The following is a 9,407-nucleotide window of genomic DNA, read 5'->3' as shown; positions in this document are numbered from 1 at the left end:
AGTGTATTGCTATGATCTTAAATAATTAATATGCAACAAATTATACACAATGCACATGATTACAAAACAGAATCGTTACTTTCTTAGTTATGGAATTTTTACATCCTTAGGTTAACACAAGTAACTCAAAAATTAAACTTGCATTAAAATTAATATACATATATAATTCGAGCTTCCACCTATTCCAGTATGATATCTTGGAAAAGGCTACCACTACCACTGTTAATTATAAATCAAATAAGAATATGCTGTTATTTACAATAATGCAAAATGCCTAACTATATATATATATATATATATATATATATATATATATATATATATATATATATATATATATATATATATATATATATATATATATATATATATATATATATATATATATATATATATATATATATATATATATATATATATATATATATATATATATATATATATATATATATATATATATATATATATATATATATATATATATATATATATATATATATATATATATATATATATATATATATATATATATATATATATATATATATATATATATATATATATATATAATATGTGTTTACGAAATCATTTTGTTGGATTCTCAATATCTGAAGTTTGACATTCTTAGATTATAGTTCAAAAACATAAGCTTTTCACCTGTGTGAACTTTGTGTGGGTGGAGGAGCAGCGTCTGACTGAGAGACAGTGAGAATGCGTGGTGACTCATGACCGACCGTGTGACAAGATGCCGGAGTTCAGCCTATACGCGTTTCATACATGTCCAATTTAGAGGTTGTGGCTTATTACCACAGAAAACAGTATTCTATGACATACGGTAATCACGACGAAAACTTAATACGTCGTATTTTATTAATTTGGTATCATCAATATCTTATATCGAACTAAGTAGTAAATTCCTTTTAGGTATCGGAAGTATCGGCATAAAATAAGCCGATACCGATACCGATACCGATACCTAAAAAAAGGGCTAATACCGCTGATTCCGATACCGATACTGATGCATTGGTACATCTCTAGTAGTGCAGTGTTAAAGAAAGCAGTGGTGAAGGTGGCAGTGGTGGGGGTGGTGGTGATGGTGGTGGTGGTGGCAATGGAGGTGGTGTGGAGCAGTAAGACTAAGTAAAGGTGGTAGTGGTGGGGGTGGTGGTAATTGTGGTGGTGGTGGCAGTGGAGGTAGTGTGGAGCAGTAAGACTAAGTAAAGGTGGCAGTAGTGGGGGTGGTGGTGATGGTGGTGGTGGTGGCAATGGAGGTGGTGTGGAGCAGTAAGACAAAGTAAAGGTGGCAGTAGTGGAGGTGGTGGTGATGGTAGTGGTGGTGGTTGTGGAGGTGGTGTGGAGCAGTAAGACTCAGTGAAGGTGGCAGTAGTGGGGGTGGTGGTGATGGTAGTGGTGGTGGTTGTGGAGGTGGTGGTCTCAGTGTTTTCTGCATCACCATACCGTACATCTTCCCTCTATGTGAAATTGTGTGTCAGAAAAAAACACGAAAAAGAAAGTTTTTTTTTTCCTATGCAGCAAATATCACTGTAACAGACACAAGAATTGATCCAAGCACCACCACTACCATCACCACCACCACCACCACCATCACCCCCCTTGCGTCTCTGTAAGAAAAATTCCTTCCTTTACTTATTGTACGGCAGCCTGTTTGTTGCAGCCTCCAGGCCACCGGGCAAGTCTTTCATCCCATCTCTCCTTTTTGTTCTGTGTTTGCTCAGCTTCTCCTTTATCATTTCGACATTGTCATTCTTCACGTAACCAGAAACTTGCATTTCTAAGCTGTTCGGTGTAAGATAAATTGTATCCATAGTTACCACCGTTTATCACAAATAAATAAATAAATAAATAAATAAATAAATAAATAAATAAATAAATAAATAAATATATATATATATATATATATATATATATATATATATATATATATATATATATATATATATATATATATATTACTTTTACTACTACTACAACTACAACAACAACAACAACAACAACAACAACAACAACAACAACAACAACAACAACACTACTACTACTACTACTACTACTACTAAATAATAATAATAATAATAATAATAATAATAATAATAAAATAACAATAATAATAATAATAATAATAATAATAATAATAATAATGATAATAATAATAACAATAATAACGGTAATGATAATAATGATGATAATAATAATAATAGTAATAATAATATTACAACAACAACAACAACAACAACAACAACAACTACTACTACTACTACTACTACTACTACTACTACTACTACTACTACTACTACTACTACTACTACTACTACTACTACTACTACTACTACTACTACTACTACTAATGCTATTGCTTCTGGTACTACTAATACTCGTACTACTACTATTACTGCTGCTACTGCTACTGCTACTGTTATTGCTACTGGTACTACCACTGCTACTAATACTATTACTTCTATTGTTACTACTGCTACTGCTACTGGTCCTAATACTACTATTACTGCTACTACTACTACAATTACTACTACTACCACTACTACTACTACTACTACTACTACTACTACTAATAATAATAATAATAATAATAATAATAATAATACTGCTACTACACTCCATCCTGCAACCCTTCAATCCTGCAATTAAGACATCATCGTGAAGGTGGACTCAAACGTGGTGGTTGGCGGTTCGTACTGACATAATCCTTCAACAGGAGCGTAAATGAACCTTACAATTGATCATTCGAGGCAAAATCCTCAAAGTGACGTGCGAGATACACTTGGTTATGAGAAGATGTATTTTAACATTTTCTCGCAGCTAATTGATACAAAAAATGGTTCACTTTAGACGTATGTACTCGAATACCTGGAGAAAATATAGGAAACTTATTGGTACATGATTATCGAAGGAAGGAGAGTTCTGCGATGAGGTGCAAATTGGCATTAGGACCCTTCCATAACACCTGAGTGATCACCGTGAATAATGATCAACAGGTAGGGGGTGAGAGGGCTGGGAGCAGGGATCATATAAGGATAACAAGGAGGCAAGGGAGCAAATAGCATCAATAAATGAGCATGGTTCCAGGAGTCTGACGAAGGACAGCGACATATCCGTCACTTAGAGGATAATACATAGAAGACCCAATAACAAGCAGGTTTCCGTAGTGACAAGAAAAGAAAGAAATATTTGGCTGACTGGCCGCCGTACTGGATGTGTTGTGCTCAGTACAGAGAAAGCTAAGGTCGTGCCTATCGACCACTGATGGTCAGGTTATCATGAATTCCAATGTAATCCAAATAACTAACAGATATTTTAAATTCTTCATTCCTTTTCCTAGTAAATTTTGGGACGCTCTGCCTGCTTCCGCATTTTCTTATATGTATGACGTAAGTCCCTTTAAAAGGAAGGTTTCAACATTTTGTCATTTTTTTTTTTTTTTAATTGTGGGCGTTTTGCTCCTGCTTCTTGTTGCCGATCTTCAAAGTCGTTCCTGCATACAGAGGAAATAAATAAGGGACAGATTGAAGCGCCTCTTTTGACTTAATGCAGGATATGCATGGCCACCTAAATGGTTTTACCAAATAATTGGTTTAGGCCTTTCTAGGACGCACTTATATTTTCTCCGTTTTATTTCATATACGATAATCAAGTTGATTAATTGAATCTGCCTTACTTTTTGAGGCGACAGTCATTGTCCCCGACGCTACTGTGTGTTGTATTATTTAGGCTTATGTGAGCTTTCTTTCTCGTACATTATTTGTGTACTTTAGTGTGTTGTTAGCGTAAATAAAGAGATGCCTGTGTTTTGACTTATGACGCGTTCGTTACTCACTGCGATCCACATGCTGCATTAATCCTAAAAACTATTTGAGCTACCTCTCACATTATATTTTCTTCATGTTTCACGCGTTATGCATTGTCTCAGTTTTCATTCTCCTTCACACAAGAGTTCTCAGGTAAGCGGCACTCACTGGCTGCATGTGTTTCAAAGAGAAAACATTGGAAATAATCGCAGATTAAAAACCCACGGAAGTCCCCCCTTCCGGTGTGTTTAGGCCTAAAACAGGGCTATTCGACAGCTAACAACAGGGAGAGGCAAGCGAACACCCGACTCATTTTGTCGGCCTCGCGTCGGCGGGAAAAAGTCAACAAGCCGGAGAGGTGATACATTGAGAGTGGTGCGCGAGGCACAAGTCGCACCAGCCAGCCTTGAGGAAGATTATGAGTCAAAGGGATGCTGTGAGAGGATCATCTAGAGGTGTTTATTAACCTCATCTCGCGTGCAAAACAAAATTTGCCTTATGTCATGTCAGAGCACCTTTTTCATAAGTTTATTTTCATGGAGCAAAATGAACCGAAAGATCCCCGCCATAGATGCCAGACTCGCGCGGCTCCGTCTACAAGGATCATAATTCTGGTTGTGTATAATGACTTAATTTCCCTGCGCGGGAGGTACAGACCGGTGTCAATACGACTTATTACCCAATATGAGTGGATTAAGGTCCCCGCCTCATATACATATCTTCTTTTGATGTCACAAATTAAAAATTCCACCCACCTTATTGACGTCCCGGCTAAGGGGGCGGGCATCTTTGCGAGTGCTGATGTTATCCCACTCTGCTCTTGCCCTCCCTAGCATCTCTTACCATTCCTCATCTCCCCGCCCCTATCCTTTTCCCTTAGTCATTATTCATATGTTGTTGTTTTTTCAGTGTACCAAAGTTTGTTTCAATGTATTTTTTCTGGTATTTCCTCGCTTAGTTTCACTTCATTTTCGGTATTTCTTTTCACCACATTTTGCTTTTTTACTTCTTTCTTGCTGTCTTCCTTCTCATTCTGTCATGCTTCTGTTTCCTCTGCCTTTAATTATCGCTTCTCCCCCCCATCATCCTCTCTTACCCCTCTTTTCCCCTCTGTGACCCGGGAGAGGCTGCTGTTGTCATCAGGTCAGTTCCCTCAGATATCCCGTCCCTCTTTGTTTCCAGCGCCCCTTGTGAACCTCCTCGCCAGCCTTTGTCTAGAATTCAATATGCCTTGAGCCTTGAACTGTTAATCTCCGCTGTCTCTTCTTCCTCCTTTTCTTCTCCTTCTTCCTCCTCTTCCTCCTTGTCTTTATTTCGTTTGCTTTCTTCGTCATCGTCTTCATCTTGGAGGCTTCTCTATTACAGCTTCGTGTAATGTGCAACTTGATGAGATAAATGCGTAAAACTGTAAAAGAAATGTAACTCGGCTTGAGACGGAACTACATGAAGAAAGAGGAAATCGACCAGAAAGAGTGGAAATCCTCCGGACCCTGTGTCAAAGGCTGGTTCTGAATGCACGCGGAAACAATAGTCAGAAAGGCACAAAATAGCGAGGTCTTTAGAGATTGACGGAGGCAAGAAAGGGTAAGTATTGTGTTGGCCCCGCGCTCTGTGTCGCAGACCTCACACAAAACGAGAACAAAACACGGGGGTAATATTTTTGGATAAAGCTTTGTTTGTCCCAGGCGCGTCTTTACCTGAATACCGAATGAGAAAGAAAACACAAAATCGACTCGGTGTGGCGAATGCCAGTGGCGGGAAAAAAATTATTTTCCCCTTCGCCCAAGTATTGAGGTAACAGGTTCGTGTTCTCACGCATCCCATACACATACAGATATTCGTTAAGGAACCATTCAATCTAGGACTAATACTTCAGGTTCGCATTTTAATTTGCGAGCGCGGCCGAGACCTACACGAAAACAATCACTGTCTTATCGATTTGGAGGGTTGTTTGTCCCTTTGCGATTTCTGTTATATAACAAACGAAGCAGATTGTTTGATTTGAAGACAGGGGAGTCCCTAGTGTCACAAGAGCGGCAGGTCGCGTCTTTTCTATTGGTGCAGGACAAAGATTGGTAGGCAAGGGGGAAGGGGGAAGCTCCTCTCTCGCTTTCGTTTTCTTCCTTCACAGAGTAGTTTCTGCAACGGTGCGCGTGTCCGGTGAGAATGACGCCGGAATACTTTAGGGAAATAATCTTGATAATTACAATTTTCCAATATGTAAAGCATCCCAATGATGTCACTTGGCCGTGGAGACGAATCAAGATAAACAGCACACAGGCGCGGGATGAAGCGAGACGTGAGCGAAGTTTGGAGGAAATTCCCTGGACGCGAGTCCCACAGGGGAGGCCTCGTTGAATCACCAGCACCACGTACTGGGAGAGCCGTCCAAGAAAAGATTCTGAAAGGAAATAATGGAAACGCTGCTCTGGGGTTAATCATTCTAATTGCTAAGCATTCCTATTGATCCGAGGGCGAGATGAAAAGAGAACACTGGCGCCACGGGGGCCATTGGAAACAAAAAGCCATACAAGAGAGGTGACATAAGGGTGACGTGAGGAGAATCAAATCCTGACGTCAATTGACTGCAAAAATAATGGTTTCCTTACGTATTAAGTTCAGTCTCCCCACGAAATATCTGAATGTCTGAGCCAACCATTCTCGTCTTGGTCTTGCTTGGTCACATTGCTTTCATTTTCTCTTAAAAGAAATACAGCAAAGTTTTGTGCCAAGAAAGATTCAATTATATTTTGTGTTTTTCGCTTATATTCGAATTTTCTTAAGTATGAAAATTCTTCATGAACCTTTGATGTTGAGTGTTTGGCCATGAGGCAAGTGTGTACTCCACCCTCTCCAACAACGATGACACGCCGCGGCTGCAGAAGCGTCGCGTGTGGAGGTGAGCCGAATAATGGAATCAATGGCGCTCCCCGCTGAATACTAAGCAATGTCATAATGGGTACGTGCAAGGAACGCGGTATTGTCTTCATTGAATTCAAATGGATTGTAAGTCCAGACTGACGTAATATTTATTGTACATACTCGTGGAAAAAGCTATGAAGCTATCTTTGTTTCATCGTGTTCCCGAAGGACCAGCGCCGCCCACAGTGCACCGGCCATTTCTTCATGAACGGTGGTTGCGCGCACCAGGGAGTCCTGCTGTGAAACACGTGGTCATGGTGATCACCGTCACGACTGTTGAATAGTAGTCATTTGGCCTCAGTTATTGAATTAACCTTCAAGGCTTTGTATGATGTCTCTTCTTCCCAGAATAATCGATAACATAAAATGCCCAAAATAATCGATGACATAAAAAATGTGTGTGTGTGTGTGTGTGTGTGTGTGTGTGTGTGTGTGAGAGAGAGAGAGAGAGAGAGAGAGAGAGAGAGAGAGAGAGAGAGAGAGAGAGAGAGAGAGAGAGAGAGAGAGAGAGAGAGAGAGAGAGAGAGAGAGAGAGAGAGAGAGAGAGAGAGAGAGAGAGAGAGAGAGAGAGAGAGAGAGAGAGAGAGAGAGAGAGAGAGAGAGAGAGAGAGAGAGAGAGAGAGAGAGAATAACCGCTATACATTAGTGAAGAGGACGCGTGATGCAAGAAGTTATTCTAAGGATATTTGGCTCAGTGCAATTGATAAGTCAGAGCATGGCATCATGAAAACATGGAATTCATTCTTTATTGGAATTTTGGATAACAGACTTTATTGTTAGTGCTACGAAAATCAATTACTTAATTAACTCAATTTATTTATTTAATTTTTATCTTTTTTATTCTATCACATGTTGACTGAGCAAAGCTTTCCCCTCTGCCATAAGGTCACAGCTCCTTACGCCCGGCCACGAAATATATACATACAGAGACGAAGCATTGCTAATACTGGTCACTGTTACAGATTAGATAAATAGAACTATATCGCATGTACGTATGAAACACACGCACACACACACACACACACACACAAACACACACACACACACACACACACACACACACACACACACACACACACACACACACACACACACACACACACACACACACACAAAAACACACACACACACACACACACACACACACACACACACACGCCCGGTAGCTCAGTGGTTAGAGACCTGGCTTCACAAGCCAGAGGACCGGGGTTCGATTCCCCGGCCGGGTGGATATATTTGGGTGTGTCTCCTTTCACGTGTAGCCCCTGTTCACCTAGCAGTGAGTAGGTACGGGATGTAAATCGAGGAGTTGTGACCTTGTTGTCCAGGTGTGTGGTGTGTGCCTGGTCTCAGGCCTATCCGAAGATCGGAAATAATGAGCTCTGATTTCGTTCCGTAGGGTAACGTCTGGCTGTCTCGTCAGAGACTGCAGCAGATCAAACAGTGAAACACACACACACACACACACACACACACACACACACACACACACACACACACACACACACACGAGCGAGAGTATTCAACATACTGACTTTGTCACTTAACTTCCTAAATAAAACTGGCGACAAGCTGGCACGGTGTTCCAGGCCCATTCCGTCTTAAGTAAATACGTGAAATATTCCACGGCCTTCATTGTGCTGCGATGCTTCCCCTCATCCTGGCAGGGGACATGCTGATTCCGTCTTGCCCTTGCTGCCAAGAGATGTTCACTGGCGGAGCTGTTTTCATCTTCAGTGTATATTTTGCTATCCTCGGAAACTGTCATTCACCAGAAGCTACGAGCACCAGTGCCTCGACCGCCAATCTGTTGTCCTGGTGCACCAAACAAAACACTCTGTAGGTTTTCATAATAAGCACTGTAGAGATGAGACTGTGCGTGATATCCTGCTCTGTATTTGTACAGGTATTATGTCCTCATTTATAATACATGTGTGTGTTCTCTCTCTCTCTCTCTCTCTCTCTCTCTCTCTCTCTCTCTCTCTCTCTCTCTCTCTCTCTCTCTCTCTCTCTCTCTCTCTCTCTCTCTCTCTCGTGTGTGTGTGTGTGTGTGTGTGTGTGTGTGTGCTGGTCAACCAGCCAGTCTTCCCCATTACGGAGCGAGCTCAGAGCTCATAGACCGATCTTCGGGTAGGACTGAGACCACATCAACACGCTCCACACACCGGGAAAGCAACCCCTCGACTTACATCCCGTATTTATTTATTGCTAGGTGAACAGGGCCCAAACATTAAGAGGCTTGCCCATTTGCCTCGCCTCCCTGGGACTCGAACCTGGCCCTCTCGCTTGTGAGTCAGGCGTGCTAACCACTACACTACGCGGTGTGTGTGTGTGTGTGTGTGTGTGTGTGTGTGTGTGTGTGTGTGTGTGTGTGTTTCACTGTTTGATCTGCTGCAGTCTCTGACGAGACAGCCAGACGTTACCCTACGGAACGAGCTCAGGGCTCATTATTTCCGATCTTCGGATAGGTCTGAGACCAGGCACACACCACACACCGGGACAACAAGGTCACAACTCCTCGATTTACATCCCGTACCTACTCACTGCTAGGTGAACAGGGGCTACACGTGAAAGGAGACACACCCAAATATCTCCACCCGGCCGGGGAATCGAACCCCGATCCTCTGGCTTGTGAAGCCAGTTCTCTAACCACTGAGCTACCGGACG

The sequence above is a fragment of the Portunus trituberculatus genome, chromosome 44 (genome assembly GCF_017591435.1).
Source record: "Portunus trituberculatus isolate SZX2019 chromosome 44, ASM1759143v1, whole genome shotgun sequence".
NCBI classification, from domain to species: domain Eukaryota; kingdom Metazoa; phylum Arthropoda; class Malacostraca; order Decapoda; family Portunidae; genus Portunus; species Portunus trituberculatus.
The sequence above is the reverse complement of the archived record's forward strand: the minus strand, read 5'-3'. Positions refer to the sequence as shown.